This window comes from Ptiloglossa arizonensis, chromosome 2 (genome assembly GCF_051014685.1).
Source record: "Ptiloglossa arizonensis isolate GNS036 chromosome 2, iyPtiAriz1_principal, whole genome shotgun sequence".
Lineage (NCBI taxonomy): Eukaryota > Metazoa > Arthropoda > Insecta > Hymenoptera > Colletidae > Ptiloglossa > Ptiloglossa arizonensis.
In genome coordinates, this window is record NC_135049.1 from 24,240,357 (window position 1) to 24,257,744 (window position 17,388).

The following is a 17,388-nucleotide window of genomic DNA, read 5'->3' on the forward strand; positions in this document are numbered from 1 at the left end:
TCGATAAGACGGGGGAACAACCCGAGTCGATGCGTTTACTCGCGAGTAGACGAAAAAGTGCAGTTTAAACGCGTACCGGGGAACGCACGGAGATACATATTTATGTATTTCCGTGCGCGGAAAATTCGAAATATTTACTTTGCCTTTAAAACTGCAAAGAGACGTTCCATTACGCGATGCGTTTCGAAGCTGTTCGAACGAATCGAACGTCTCTGTTTACGCGTCCATCGGAGCAACACGTAAATATTGAGAGAATGGTATCTAATTCTCGTAATTGACCCTTTCGCTCCGTATATACGCGCCATCGAAAAATGACCATTCGTATACGAAGAAAATTGGTCAGTGGTCGCTGAGGTACGAGGCGTGTATATATACGTTCTCGAAAAATGGTCGCTGAAGTACGAGAAGCGTATATATACGCTCTGGAAAAATGGTCGCTGAAGTACGAGAAGCGTATATATACGCTCTGGAAAAGTGGTCGCTGAGGTACGAAGAGCGTATATATACGCTTTGGAAAAGTGGTCGCTGGGGTACGAAGACCGTATATATACGTTATGGAAAAGTGGTCCCTGAGGTACGAAGAGCGTATATATACGTTCTCGAGAAATGGTCGCTGAGGTACGAGAAGCGTATATATACGCTCTGAAAAGTGGTCGCTGAGGTACGAAGAGCGTATATATACGTTCATACAATATATACTTTTATGTCATACTTTACACGAGATACTTTCTTTAATCGAGTATCTGGCATGAAAAATACCTCGAATGAGGCATAAAAAAAAAATCAAGTTCGAAAATGTGTCGTCCGTAGTAAACGCGGAAAAAGACGCGAGTCGAGGTATCATTGTTCACAATGTGACTTTGGCTTACGCGTGGTTCCATGCTTCGAACTTTATCGTACCAAACTTGATTATTAATATTGCGTGTTGGCTTTAAATACCTCGGTAATTTCGTTACATTGTATTAAAAAATATTAAACGAGTGTTATTATATAATATATAAAAAAATAAATTACGATTGTAAAGTTTTATATTTTATAAAGTAAAACGATATTACCAAATACAATAAATATCATTGTGAAATTTAGGGAACAAGAAACGACTTCTACTCACTTCGTAGCATTTCGTACCTCAGTGTCCCACTACTCGGTAATGCGCTCCGTTCACACCTATCGCATTTTGTCACGAGCACATCGTAGCGAAAGAGTTAAAAAAAAAGCTCGCTCAGGGTGTAAAATTATAAAGAGCGTCGCCGACCAGAATATTTACCGTACATTTGAAACCGTAAAAATCTTTCCATCGAGAAATTCGGTTCGTGATCTACGATTGGATCAATTTACGCGTTCGCGAGAGTCCATTCGAGAAGGTCTTTACCCGACCGTGGACGACCGTGTGCCCGAGTCGACTAAAACGTATTCGGATCTTCGACGACTAATTACGCTAACGCCAGAGTCGAAACAGAGAACGAGGAAGAATAAATTCCAGCTGGTGGTACGAACGGAGGGAACGATGGGGGATCGGAGTCGCTCCCACCTGACCAGTTAATCTGCCCTCGACTTTCCGTGGCAAAGAATCCCTCCGGGTCGCGGTACCGGCCACAGAGGGGAGTTCGAAAAGTTGTCCCTCGTCGTGGGAAATTTATGTTTTCGAAACGTTCCGCGGCCCTGAATGACGAATAGTTCGGTCGGTGGCTCGCGGAGGGTTAGGTCTGCGGATGTGGTTGCGGGGAAACGAGGGGGTGTAGTCGGGCGATCGTAGCGAAAGACCAACAGAGGGTTGAAATAAAGAGAAACAGAGGCTACGGGGTGGGTGTGGGGGAGAGGAGAGAGAAAAAAAAAAGAAAGAAAGAGGGGGTAGGGTGAAAACCTGAATAAAACGAACGAGAGACACCGAGGTGCGGCAGAAAGGGCCGATGGTAGGAAAAAGAAGACCGAAGGGACGGATACGGTGACGCGAAGTCGGATAGAGGAGGATCGGGGACCTAGGGAGGGATCAACGAAACGAAAGAAACGAAAAAAGATCGAGGAAAAAGCGAAATGGAGCGAAAGGGAGACGGGAAAGTGGAACGAACGGGGGGAAGACGGAAAAATCTGGTGGGAACAATGGAGCGAGAAAGGGGGGAGGGAAACGGAACGGAGGGAGGAGAGCTCCGAGGGTGAAGTACGATTCCGTTAAAAGTTCGGACGATTAATTAATGCCGCGGCTGGGAGTCTGTCTCTCTGTGTCCTCCGTCTCCTCCTCTCTTCCCCGTAGCCTCTCTTGGTCTCTGTTCTCCCGAACCAGGGCGTAAATTCGGTCCTCGTTACCTTCGTTCAAACTCGCGCACCCGAGAAAGCGAGGTCCCACCAAGACGGACGTTTAGCTACCTTCCTTCTACCGCTCCCCACCCTATCGTCGTTCATTTACTTGCAAATTTCGCGGTTTGTCGACGAACGCGAACGAGGGGTAGCTCCAAGTTTTCCTCCGAGCTTGAAACGACGAAATTGCTTGTTTCGTAACATTTATCGCCCGGCGCACGAAAACCGAGCGGGAGGGTGGCGGTGCCGGTGGTGGCGGTGGGTGAATAGGCGTGGGCGGTTGTGGAAATTTATGCCGGCCAAGATATGACAACTTTTCGACGGGATTCACCACCGACCGTGGAAGTTTTCGGTAAACAGCGCACCGACGGCGAAAGCGACTCGTTTAGCAAAAATTACATCGTATTCTCTCCGAGAGCCTCGAGCCCCGGAATTTGTATTTTATATTCAACCGGCGAACTTATTCCCTGAAATCGTTCGTCGAAGAGTCCGTGTTTCACCGCTCGTGCCCCTCTGCTATCTTACGGGAGAACGAGTGGGCCACTTTACGCTATTTACAAAGTCCTCCGGGGACGAGGAACGTGGAATCGCAGTTCCGAAGATTTTATAAGAAAAAAGGAGGAAAGCTCGGGGAACGAACTTTCTTTATACGATTGCGACTAGGGGACCGACTGCGTACTTTGATCAATTTCCCTCGAAAGTCGTTTAAACGGGGGTCCATTCGCGCGACATATTTTCCTCACGACGTTCAAGAATGCTTTTTCAGCGTTATACGGCCTGGATGGAAGGATGCTCGGTGTCTTCCGTGGAGAAAACGTGCGTCTGATGGGGATCGCGAGCTAGGGATTTAAACGAAAGGGAGGTTACTCACAGAATCATCCTGTTCTGAGAAACTTCATTTTTCAGTGTCGATGTACTCTTGAACCTCTCGGGGTGTTGTTAAATTCCAATAAAAGTGCTTCAAATTCTATCGTAAGAAATATTGGTACAAAGCAATTCCCTTTTTGAAATGAATCTAACGTTACTTTACAAATAATTCAATTACATTTCTACCATTTCTTAAGCAACTTGATTCTTTCTTGCTTGCGTTCTTTTTTAAATTGAAATGTGAAAAACCTACAATGTCTGATGCCCTGTTTTTCAAAGACCATCTTGCTACTGTTTTTCACAAACTCTACGGTTCCAGACTCTGTTATTTTAAATTCAGTCGCACGTGTGACACTTCGATACACAAACGCGATAGGAAAGACTTCGATTCGAAAAATTACCGAGCTCGAATTAATTCCTGCGCCCAAACGGTACCGGTTCTCGTGTTCCTTGCAATATGATCGTTGTTCGAAACACGCGCGATCGTTTCGATCGGTCGACGAAACATTTCGCGGGTCGAGGGTTTAAACGGGGTATAATCGTGAACGCGGTACCGATTCCAACCGTCGATTTTCTAATTCTCGCCGAGTTAGGAGTAAAGCGTTAACGAGGTCTCGTGACAACGTGGCGCGGGAAGTTAAACTTGTTCGAGACTGTTGGTCCCCGGAGCGATCGAGGTCGGGTCGCGGAATCATTTGGTTAACGAATCGCGTAGTTTCCCCATTGAAACGCCTCTTCCGCTTGTCTTCGGCGTTTCTGCGACCAAAGACGGTGGAAGTTGCCCCGCAGTCTCGAAACGATCCGAAAAATACTCGGAGAGTTCGACCTTCGCGAAACTTTCCCCGTCAAGTTCCTCCAACTCGCGGAGGATCGCACAACGAACGAACGAACGAACGAACGAACGAACGAACGAGCCCCCGACGTTGTATGTTCTTAACAAGTTTCCCGAGGCTTTTATTTCGCCTACGGAAAAATTTACTTCCTCCCTTTTGCCTCTTCTCCTTCGACCGTCCGCGATTCTCGACCGGGGGAAAATACCGGCAAGTTACGTCGGCCGAGATCGTTTGCTCGTTACGATTTTTACGCTCCTCTTCGCGACGAGGGAATCGGTATGTGTGTGTGTGTGAGGGTGTATTTTTAGGTGGAACAACCGGATGTTTGTTCGTTCCGCGTCCACCTCGCGTATCTCGGAGCCGAGATACGTGACACGAAATTACTTCCCGTGGAATTTCATCGTGGTTGGCTCACTCGGGTCACTCTCGACCCGTAACGCGTACCCAAAATCGTTCTCGCGTAACGGAAGTTACGATTGAGAGTGTTCCCTCCAATGTGTGATTTTTTCGCTATTTACGATTGATAACAGTGGTGTCGAGTAATAACGGAATATATATACCGAGAAATTTCGGAAATTGTTTTCACACCGCTTGGGTTCTTCAATTGGAATATTTTCGCAGAGTTAGTGTGAAGGAAGGTTAGACATTCAGGAAGGTTGGATGGTAATAATCATAAAATATATTTAAACACGAAACTCTCGATCTACGATCCACGCGTAACAAAGCCCTTGACTGTCTCGTTCATCTGCCCCGACCTAAAAACTCCAGACTCGTTCCAAATGAACCGTGCACACTCTCGAAACCGATATCCTACTGTAAACTATAAACATCCGTTTCCTCCGTCCCAAACACTCTTCATTCGCACCTACTCAAACCGACATTTGTCTCCTACCCACATAAGTAATTCTACTGAATCGCCCTCTGGTATCTATCAGGTTGTTCGGAAACTGATTTTGTTTTCCAAAATGGAGAATATATACCTACATAAAATGTTTATAGATTCTAAAAAAATCGTGTTTCATTTTCACAAAAAAAAAAACGAAATGACTTTCCGAACAACCCAACATCGCACAAAACTCTTATTACACAACACCCTTGCAAATACCCGATAGTAATTCCCTCGGGATAATTCACAGGGATTCCCCGATGGAAAGCCGAGCTGCACGTTCGAACTGTGCAACGAAACGCGGAAACAAATTCCGAAAACCAATGCTTAAACAATCGGCTCTGTTCTCACCGACCCTTTTGCCCCCTCTCTGTCTCCCCGTAACGCGAAGAGCGTCCAAGTATTCAGCGCGAAGCAACGCGCTAGGTATCCGACGCTTAATTCCGAACCGTTTAATTAACCGTCGTTTCAATTCTTGCGCCCCACCGCGGCGCATAATCGAAAACGATAAATCCTTTGAAATCGTGTCTCAACCGCGACCTCCCACTCCAACCCCTTACCGGGCGACGACAGGATCTCGGTAGTCGCGAGCCAATTTCACAGTTCCCTTACCCCCTCCACTAAAAACGTTAACCAATCGCGAGGGGGGTCGAAAAGTTTATTTTTGCAATATTCGTCGCGGTACCGAGTCCCACGGAACTCAACGTAGTCGTTCTCGCGAAGACTGCCAAGCACTCCGATGAAACCGACGCAAAACCCAAACACCAGAGGATCATCGATAACCAAAAACCATGTGTATAAACCACCGTCCGTTGAACAAAGATTCGTTTATTGTGTCGGCCTACGCGAGCCTAAATCCCTGTCCATCAACTGCAGGCGTACTCTTAAAGATAATCGCGTCGATACATTCTGTATGTAGAGATTCGATAAATGGTAACTTTTGCTAATTACCTCGTACTTTCATAGAGTGAGGAACAGGTTGAGCTATCGTCATTTTTGATACTTCTCTGCGCAAAATCGCGAGCTGAAGCGCGCGAGTGGAAAGAATCTTAAACTATATTATTGTCCGTGATCCGACACGGTCCCGTGACATCCTCGTCGTTGTAGTCGCGACGAATTCCCCGATATCTAATTTCTACGAATAGCTTCGTCACCTCGGACCACCCGGAACAGTGCATCCCGATCCCCAAGCTCGAATTCGATGAACGTCCTGCCGATAAGAGTTAGCCCGAAAACCAACCGTGTGAAACTTTTCCGCCTGTACTATTCTTTAAGATAGCAACTGTATATAAACCCACCGAGCTCTCGAATAGAGCATCTATATTCCGAAGTCAACCGGTCGCCACGTCGTTACGCTGTCCGTTTCGACCAATTATTTCTCCCGTTCGAATAATTTTCAAGTTCTTAGACGACTCTCACCAATCCAGCCTAAATTTACCTCAACGAATCAGGATTCGAGCGCGGCACGAAACTTTCGCTAAAAAGTGACGGTTCGAAGTTTATCCCGTCACATAGTCGTCGTCCACGGTTGAATTCCGCGAAGCTGCCGGGGGAGGGGCTCCGCAAACAAAACGGGCCACTCCTCCCTACCCCCCACTCCGAGCTGTCTCTCGCCGCGTCCTCTAATACCATAAAGGGCGCAACGGGGAGAATCTTTTATCTCGCGGCTCTGCTCGGTGGCCCGGGCTCTTGCGAGCAGTTTCCGTCGCGTCGTCGGCTGAGAACGAGCACCTTAAGGTAGCCGGAAATTCGACGCGTCTAGGTTAGCCCGTCTAGCCCACGGTAGCGGACAGAGACGGAAGGGTGGGGGGCGGCGCGGAGTAGGGGCAGAGGGCGGAGGAAAATAACGTCCCGAGGAACGAAAAGTGGCGTGGAATGGGAGTGGGGGTAGAGGGGGCGGCGCGCGTTTCCTCGGCACGGTTTCTTTCGCTCGATTCTCCCGCGCGCCGGCAAGAGAAAGAGAGATGTTTATTGCCGGCGCGGTGCAAAAGCGGTTAGGTTGGCCCGGGATCGTCTCGTTTGCCACCTACGAGGGTGTCTTCACTCTGATATTTACGCTCTCCTACACGGGGATACTATCTCTCCCACAGTGTTCGCGAACGGGGCTTTGTCACGCGGGGAAACCGGGATGGATTTTTACCGACCAGCGCTGGATTTTTCGATCCGTTCTCCGATCGTTCTGAGAACTCGATCGATTAAAACTTGTCTCGTTGAGATCCCAGCGTTACGAACCGTATCAGTAGACGTAAGATTTCGAAACGGTGAAACGTAACGTAAAACGATCGATATTGTAAGTGTAATATAAGCGGTTTTTTTACGATGTTTTGTTGTCCCTAACGGAAAATTTACAAATTATTGTACGGGAATATCTTACGACTCGGGTAGGTATTTTAAATCGATAAAATAAAAATTTCGATAATTTTGCGATGTTTCGTTGTCCCTAACGGATCTGTAATTTTTCTAACGGAAAATTTACAATTGTACGGGAATATCTTGCGACTAAGGTAGGTATTTTAAGTCGATAAAATCAAAATTTCGATAAAACGCAGACGATATTTTTTATTTTACATTCTACTTCCGGCGCACGGAAGACACACTTCCGTGAGTCTGGAAGCATATTCGTCGTCAAAAGGTTACATATTTGAGCAATTGAATTTTTCTCGATGAAATTTTGACGATACACTCGTTCAATAATTTATTCGAGCTGCTTAACTGTAACGCAAGTATGGGCGTGCAATTATTGTGCACGAATCTATTATTTCGCGAAACAGTATACTCGGTGCCATAATGTGTGAGAAACCGTTAGATTGTAAAATGGCTTCATAGTTTACTGTAGACATTTGGTGTACACAAATTAGTAGAAACTATTCCCATATAGGGTAACTCAACGTTTCGAACATTGTGGCTTGACACAGAAAACTCATGCGGACGAGACTCATCATTTATACTCAAAGGGTTAAAGAAGTTTTGTCATTTCGAGCGAAGAACTCATAATTTTTTGTTTTTTCTACGAAGACATGATTTCTTTTTGATTCACAGGAATCAAAATTGAACACGTAAAATAGATAATTCCTAAAAAAATGGACGTATACCTTACGTAATATAATTTAACGAAATATATATTTTTTCAAAACAAATAATCATGAATTTTTGAACACGAAAAGTAATGTAAATCTACCTCAATAACGTGCACAATTTTAGATAAATCGTTAATCCGATAGACAAAATTTAAGGAGATTATCCAAATTAATCTAGATTTAATCCCTCTATCGAAAGAATTTTCCGTGAAACCGTAATTACAAAATGGTCACGACTTTGATTGCATTCTTTTTTCTATTTCTTAACTAATCTGTAGTAAATATTGCTCGTTATTGTGGAAACAAGCGGTCGAATTGGTAGCAAGGCTAGCACCGTTCAAATTTAGTTTGTTCGAACGTTTTCACCGTATTATGTTTGGATTCTCCTCGGTAATGCATATAATTTTGATCAAATATTATGAGTAACAATTAACGCAGTTCGGCTAGCATCGTTGACTGAATTTCAGCGTTTATCCATAGAGGGGAAACCCGTTTCAATATTTGCATCGATTCGAGCGAACACGATCTGCCCAATAATTAGGAAAATACGTATTTATTTCCGTGTTGATGCAACAAGATCATCAGTACCGTTCACGCATCGTTCAACAATAATCGATGACGCACAGACAAGAATTCCAACGTATTAACAAACCGGTAACAACAATAATAACACAAACTATACGCGATCGCTTGAAAAAGGAGAGTTTTCGAATTTCTGCTTTTTCGTGTCAAACGAGTAACAATTACTTCCAAACTTTGAAATCTACCTATTCAAAACTCGTTAAAAAAGAACTGTTTTCAACGAGTTAAAAAAGAATCCTACATTCTACGTAATCCTTATTTTGTTCAAACTATAAAAAATATAACTAACCTATATTTTGTTTCAAGAACTCGATCGACTGTTGATTCAATTCTAAATTATCATATTTGACCCGTGATATTTCGATACCAAAAAAAAAAAAACTAGATTAATTCTATTTTATTTCAAATTATCATTCTCACGAAGTACAGACCACTAGTCTGCTTCTCTGTAACAAAGTCGAGCCTAAAACTCTCGAGTTAATGTTTAAACGCGCCTCGTTTATAAATCGAAAACGCACCTCGTTTATAAATCGAAAACGCACCTCGTTTATAAATTCAAAAAGTACCTCGTTTATAAATCGAAAACGCACCTCGTTTATAAATTCAAAACGTACCTAGTTTATAAATCGAAAACGCACCTCGTTTATAGGTTGAAAACGTACCTCGTTTATAAATCGAAGACGCACCTCGTTTATAAATCGAAAACGCACCTCCTTTATAAATTCAAAACGTACCTCGTTTATAAATCGAAAACGAACCTCGTTTCTAAATCGATACGCACTTCATTTCTAAATCGAAAACGCGCTGCGATATTTACACAGATTTACGCACAGAGACCGTAAATTTACGCACAGAGTCGACAACGATTGTTTCTCTTGGAGCAGACGGTATTATCGTAAGAAACACCGAGAGACTGGTTCGCTCGTTCATCAAGGTTTCTAAACAGCGCTGTCGCGCGACACCCAAGAATCACGGCGAGCAATTTCACCGACGACCAGGGACGAAACCGTGGAAAAACAATTCCGAGTAAGTTTTAATAGAAAACGGAACCCTCCTAAGTTCACGGCACTGACACGTCATTAAAGAAAGAACATTTTTCTCTTACAGGAGGGTGAAGAAAAAAGGGGAGCAAAAAGGAGAGAAGAGAGAGAGAGAGAGAGAGAGAGAGAGAGAGAGAGAGAGAGAGAGAGAGAGAGAGAGAGAGAGAGAGAGAGAGAAGGAGTAGTTGGCGAGAAGCGTCGCGTTCGCGAAAATTATGCCGCCCACCTTCGATTCTAGCGCGATCTCGTTTTCCGGGCGAATGGAAAGCGCAGCGAGAGGGTTCGAGGATCGAAGAAAAAAAGAAAAGTGTCTCGTTTCGACAAATCGATCCAATACTCGTTAACTTGTTAGCGAAGAATTTTCGACAATTTTTCGGGGACCGTCGAGTGACCAAAAAGTTGCAAAATAGTTCAAAGAGGGTACTTCCGGTTTTAATTCGTGTGCACTTTGTTGCGACGATCGATCTCGGTATTTTCGATACCGAACGACTCAGTAGCGAGAGAAGTCTCTGTGCTTTTAAAGAAAGAAATGAAAGCTCTTAAAGAATCATCGAGTGACCACGAAGTTGCAAAGTAGTTCAAAGAGGGTACTTCCGGTTTTAATTCGTGTGCACTTTGTTGCGACGATCGATCTCGGTATTTTCGATACCGAACGACTCAGTAGCGAGAGAAGTCTCTGTGCTTTTAAAGAAAGAAATGAAAGCTCTTAAAGAATCATCGAGTGACCACGAAGTTGCAAAGTAGTTCAAAGAGGGTACTTCCGGTTTTAATTCGTGTGCACTTTGTTGCAACGATCGATCTCGGTATTTTCGATACCGAACGACTCAGTAGCGAGAGAAGTCTCTGTGCTTTTAAAGAAAGAAATGAAAGCTCTTAAAGAATCATCGAGTGACCACGAAGTTGCAAAGTAGCTCAAAGAGGGTACTTCCGGTTTTAATTCGTGTGCACTTTGTTGCGACGATCGATCTCGGTATTTTCGATACTGAACGATTCAATAACGAGAAAAATCTCTGTGCTCTTAAAGAAAGGAATAAAAGCTCTTAAAGAATTATTCGTGGAAGAATTTTTCCTACACAGTGTTTTCCTTAACCCGAAACAATTATTCTCGTCCGTGCTCGAGTATCTCGATTAAGAAACGAATAATTTCTTTTCAAATATTATTTTCTTAAAGAGAAAGTGAAAAATGTACAATTCTCTGAAAAAAAAACCTCAACCGAATCTCGCTTAAAAATGTTCAACGTTGACGTGTAAGCACCGATGCTTACCGATTTTTGTTGCATCGAGGTATACGAGACTGTTTCGGTGAATCTCGAGTGGTTCGAGTCCTTCGAGAAGAAAGAATCTTCGATACAAAATGTATCGATTTCGATCGCGGATGTATCGGTAACGCAGTTTCATTCCGTGATTAGGTGAATCGGTTTCGCCGGAGGGGAATCCTACGTATAGGAAGAACACCGAGTGAATGATGTTTTTCCGTTCCAGGATGGGTGAACTTGTTTTCCAGAGCGTCGTCGTGGGCGTGGACTTGGAAAAAACCGAACCAATGAGCGTGAGTAACGCGAGCCCCGATCGTCTGAGCGTTTCCCAAAAATTAGATTCTTCGTTCGGGAACGGATCGTTTCCGCCATTTTATGCCTTTCAATTCCGATTGTGCTCCCGTATACTTCTGTCTGGGTGTTCGGGGATGATCCGCGAGTATTAAAGCGGAACTACGATCTACAGGGTCGTTTCCACGGTGAAATTAATTCGGTGTGCACGGGGTGTCCCGATTCGATCTCGTCCACGTGAAACCGTCTTTGAGATTGTTGCTTGTCTCGAGACACGGAGTTTGAAGAGATCATCTTGGGATTAAATTTATTATTAAATCCAACCCCGAACAGGGACAGAAAAGGACCTAGTATGCGGGAGGAGGCGATTTCTGAACGGAACGACCTTGGATAATAATAGTTGAACATCCCCTGAATCGTTAACCGTCCGCGTCTAAAATCGTGTATAGATTGACTCGAGTGTTTCCAACTTCGTGGTTGCGCGAGATCTAATCTCGAATAAAAATAGTCGAAGATCGTTTGGACTGTTAATCGTCTACCATTAAGTTCCATGTTCCAAAGTCTATGGTTGGCAAAATCTCGTTAGAAAGAAAGCGTCACTTCTCGTCGTGCGATCTAATTTAAGTCTCGAACGATAGTAAGAGTTAAACATCTCCAGAATTGTTAATCATCCGCGTCTAAAATCGTGTATAGATTGACTCGAGTGTTTCCAACTTCGTGGTTGCGCGAGATCTAATCTCGAATAAAAATAGTCGAAGATCGTTTGGACTGTTAATCGTCTACCATTAAGTTCCATGTTCCAAAGTCTATGCTTGTGAAAAATCCCGTTAAAAAGAGAGCGTTACACCTGGTCACCTCTAGCCGTGCGATCTAATTCAAATCTCGAACGATAGTAATAGTTTCACGTTTGAAAGTCTATGGTTGTGCAAAATCTCGTTAGAAAGAGCGTTACACCTCGTCACCTGAAGTTCGTGGTTGCGCGAGATCTAATCTCGATTAATGATAATCGAACATCTCTTGGACTATTAATCGTCTACCCTTCGAATCGAGCACGGTTAACTTTAGTGTACCAAAATCTGTGGTTGACAAAATCTCGTTAGAAAGAGAACGTTGCACCTCGTCGGCTCTCGTCACCTCTCGTCGTGCGATCTAATTCCAATCTCGAACGATAATAATGGTTAAACACCGGCTGAAGAGTTAATCGTTCGCGCATAAACCACGTGCCATTAGCTCGGGAAATTTGGAACTGAATGGCTGCGCGGAATCTCGTTAAGAAAGGAGCGTTACACCTCGGGAGGTCTCGGCGCGAGGTACGGGGCTGTTGCGCGTAGAGGGTTTCGAAGATACTCGAACGTGCACGGGACCGGGAACAGTGGGCTCGAGGTGTACGAAAAGATTCGAGGTTACCGAGAAATCGAAAACTCGAGAATTGAAGGGCTCGTGAGAAACACGAGGGCAAGTATTCTCGGTGAACGTTGCCGGATCGGCTCGCGGCCGAGGAATTTCCCGTATTTTTCCGACCGAGCGAAAGCGGCAAAAAGACGCGGACATAAGAATAAAAGGTCGTCGAGACAAAGGCCTTCTGTGAGTTTCCTTATCGATGCATCAAGCACGCCCGGTGGCGACGGTACTACTCGAACTTTTTAGACTTTTCTTACCGAACGGACAATGGACGCCGCGGCGACCACCGCCGCCGAAGGTACACGTGAATACTAAATTTTAAAAGTAAGCCCCGGCGCCGTAGAAATTTATGACTCGCGCGAGTACAAGTTTACAATTGCACGGAAGAACGGGGCCGGGGAATCCGCATCTTAATCCCCTTTTTATCTCCGGCCCACCCCCGCCCCCGACGTTCCCGCCCCGTTTGCCCCACCGCTCGCCGGTGGTATCTATGCCCCTTCGAGGGAAATCTAGGCGCCCGGGAACCAACCCCGTAGATATACGTAGATACGAAACGAGCGACGATCGTAGATACGGAAATCAGGTCCCGAGATTAGGAGGAAGATACATTTTCCTTTACATGGAAATTTATCGATCGACCGGGTTTTCGGGGCACCCGGCCACGCGCTGCTCATTTACCGCGCGTATCTATTTTTAATCGAGACCGACGGTGAAACCGAATCTATTATATTGCCCTCGTTGGAGTCTATTAAGAGAGACAAATAGCGCGTCCGTCGAGGAAACGTTCTTTCTGACCGATTCAGTAGGAAATTTCGCGAGAAAGATTCCATAGAAATCGACGAAAAAATTGTTCAACCCGAGTGTTCGAAGTTCGAGTTCGACGCTCGTCGCGTGCGGGTAATTGGTAGTCGCGTTTACCGAGCACGCTCGACCGACGCCTATGCGCGTTCGACGCACGGGCCGTACCGATCGACTCCAAATGAAAGAATTAATAAAAAAAAAAAATCTTCCACAATGTTGATATCAATGTCGATACAAGGAACGATAATTCAAAACGAGAATAACATCGTGAACGATCCAGAGTCCTCTGATGGAAAAACTGTTAAAAATATGCCTACGGTATCAACTTCGAAAAAAACAACGGTTTAAACGATAAAATGGATATTCGTACGCGCAGGGTATAAATTGCGGTCCGATTCGAAGCCAGCTTAGAAATAATACCGGTGCAAAGGGTTAACAGGTGCTTTTACACCGCTCCGTTCGGATTCCGTAAGATGGGGAAACGTTTAGATGAGAGAATCGAGGTAGCGGGATTAAGGGACACATTTGCGGTTTCAACGCGAGAAAGAGTAGACGACGAGAATGGGAAGAATATCGCGAATCCGAGCTTGCCAAAAATCCAGATGCCCGCGAAAATACAGAGAGCGAGTACACGGTGAAAATTGATAACGGTTAATCTCGTAGTTGCTACCTCTCGAGAATGATCGATTCCCGCGTCAAGTGTAACGCGAAAGAAACTCGACTATTCGAAGGATATCGTAACGTCGAAGTCGGTGCCAACTGGAAGCTCTAGATACTACCCGCCTACCGGTTGCGGACTGTTTCCATCATACTCTAAATTCCAAGTTTATATATGTCGTCACTCGGGCACCATCTGCGCGGACGCACGTGCTGCTCCAAATTTACTCGGCACTAGCATCCTTCGAATTACTGTTCTACTACGCTAGATAACCTTATTACAATTGAAATTACCCCGCGTTCTGCCGAGTGAATCGGCTGGCCATCCACCTACGGGCTTTAAATATTTAACAACGCCGCTTCGAACGTTATTGTAACCATTACGGACGGGGATAACGTTTCTTGATTCGCAACAAATAAATTTTGAACGACCGATGAAAGTGTGGTTCGTGAAGAGGAGAGATCGTACCTCGATAGTTGCACGGGTCTCGATACTCAATGAAGTCTTCGACCCGATAATTGTAGAAATTTTAATCTCGATTATCGCACGAATTTCAGCCCCGATGATTGCGCGGAGTTCAACCCCGAAACTTGCATAAATTTTATCCCCGAAAGTCGAACGAACTTTAATCTCGATTGTTACGTATAGTTTTACATACGTAAATTTAGTCCCGATGATTGCACGAATTTTAACGCAAATGGAATCTTAGAAATATTTCTCGCTTGAAACGAAAAAAAAAGAACGAAACTTGGACGAATCGTAACCCCAAAATATATTTAGATACTTTGATCCTTACTTTCACGAATCGTAATCCTAAATATATTTATCGGGTTGTTCGGAAAATTCATTTCGTTTTCCAAAATGGAGAATATACAATTTAGTAAAATGTTTATACGCTCTGAAAAAAATCGTGTTTCATTTTCATCAAGTAAAAATTACTTTCACAAGTAAAAGACCTTTACTTTCACGAATCGAGATTCCACTGTGCACAATTTTCGTAATTATTTTCCTTCGAAGTATTAATTTTCGCTATCGTTAACGACACGGATACTTCCGACACGCGTAACTCGAACGAAGCGAGTCTTTCCTCGTAAGAAAAATGTCGAAACTTTCCCAACGACGAACCAACGCGCCGGAACCCGTTTAAATCTCGAATGTTAACACTCCTCGTCGATAAATATATTCTCGAACGGAGCTTCGAGCGGCGGTGCGCAGCCGTGAGATTAAAACGGATTTTAGTGCGAAATTCTCGGGTTCATCGACACATTATTTAACGTCGCCAACGTTGGAACTTCGCTCGGTATTTAAAAAAGGCATTTTACCGAACGTGCCGCGTCTGATAAAAGCAGGAATTAACGCAAAATGGAAAACTTTAAGGCGCTTTAATTACGTTCCGCGAGTTAAGCCGGCCCTTCGTGGCTACGCGCCGCGAAGTCACCCCCGTCTTAAGGGGATTCTCATGAGGTGCGGACGACTAATTGCGGGGAAAGAAAGACCACGGTCGACGACATTTTTTTGGTACCGGTGAGCAGAGTATCGCGAAACGATTCGAAATACACGAAATCCGGATAACCACCGTCCGAAGAGCAAATCGAACATTTGTAATGTAATTCTCCCACGAGACGTTCTCGCGATAATTATTGGGTTGTTCGGAAAGTAAATTCCTTTTTTTGGTGAAAATGAAACACGAATTTTCTAGAGTGCATAAACATTTTATTTAATTATACGTTCTCCATTTTGGAAAACGAAATGACTTTTCGAACGACGTACTTTTAAAAACACACGAGGGAGAATTTTTGGGACGAAGTTTCATAGTCGATTCGTATGATAGAAAAGAAATGACTTTCTTCGTTCCTGTAGAAGATACCTCGTATTAGTCGACAACGTGGTGTGTGTTTTCAAAGTACATCTCGAAAACAGTACGTAAAAATGTAATACTCGGCGATCGTCGACTCGCTTACCGTGCAAAGAATGTCCTTTCCTTGGTTCGATCGTGGACTCGGCATCGCGAGTCCCGAGAAACGTTATCGAGCCACGTGAATACGTAGCCGTTAATCGGATTTCTCGACCGATAAAATATTAACCCGAACCGAGAGACACTCCACTTTTGCTACACGCTCGTAACCGACTCTCCGCGTAGATAATATCGCCCGGTGGAACGAACGCGGACCGAGATCGGATGGTAAATCAAAGCGTGCCCGAAAAACTCGTATCGGTTTATTAAAGCGCCCTGGGACATTTTCGCGTACTGATTACACGCCGATGGGGTTATTCACGACCTCCGTTTCCTTTTTTTTTTCTTTTTTTTTTACTCGTCCCCCACCGCGCCTGTTCCACCACCGCCACGTCGACGTGGCGCACGGGCCACGATCGACGCGAAATTGGTCCGATGCCAGATCGAGCTTAAAGCTTTTCTACTGTCCGCTGCGAATAATACGCCAGAAACTCGCGAGCGGCGTTGTCGGTCGGATATACTTGAAAAATCCCCACCCACCGTTAGAAAATATTTGCACTTGTTTAGCACGTAAATCGTCCCACCGTGCCTCTCGCACCTTCGTGTTCTCCGATCCCCCTCCAACGGACGGGTGTCTCGTTAAGGAGACGTAAAAACAATTTCACCGAAAAATTCGTAGGCGAACACCGGCGCGATGCAATTTATTTATTCAACGTTTCGTACGCGAGTGAAAAGAAGAAATAACGCGAAAGAGTAACCGTAGAAGGGACAGTTAATTTTATCGCGTTCCTCGGGTCGTTTTCGACCCACCGTCTCCTCGCGTTGCATCGTTCCCCTACAATTAAAATTGTTGTAAGATACTAGAGTATTTTTATCATAGTTTTCTAGGTGTATTCGAAACGCGAATTTCATACTTGCACATTCGGGGTATTTCTCATCCGAAGACTTTTAACGTTTAAAGTTAAAGCAAGTTGGACTTTTAAGTATATATTATAATAGATACTTAAATAGTTAAATACTCCAGTATTTACTCCAGTATTATAATAGATGTTAAGTACTCCAGTATGATAATAACTGTTAAGTACTCCAGTATTTACTCCAATATTATAATAGCTGTTAAGTACTCCAGTATTTACTCCAATATTATAATAGCTGTTAAGTACTCCAGTATTTACTCCAGTATTAAAATAGCTGTTAAGTACTCCAGTATTTACTCCAATATTATAATAGCTGTTAAGTACTCCAGTATTTACTCCAGTATTAAAATAGCTGTTAAATACTCCAGTATTATAATAGCTGTTAAATACTCGAAAATACTCCAGTATTTACTCCAGTATTAAAATAGCTGTTAAATACTCCAGTATTATAATAGCTGTTAAATACTCGAAAATACTCCAGTATTTACTCCAGTATTATAATAGCTGTTAAATACTCCAAAATATACTCC

General features: G+C 44.1%; 1 long non-coding RNA gene across 1 annotated transcript in view; it reads right to left on the reverse strand.

The window, feature by feature from the left end:
- Positions 1–16,383, reverse strand: part of LOC143154868 (uncharacterized) — a 58,767-nt gene extending 42,384 nt beyond the window's left edge. Inside the window, exon 1 of the long non-coding RNA XR_012994265.1 lies at positions 15,949–16,383. This is a non-coding gene — a long non-coding RNA (uncharacterized LOC143154868). The remainder of the gene's footprint in view (positions 1–15,948) is intronic.
- Positions 16,384–17,388: the final 1,005 nt, after the last annotated feature.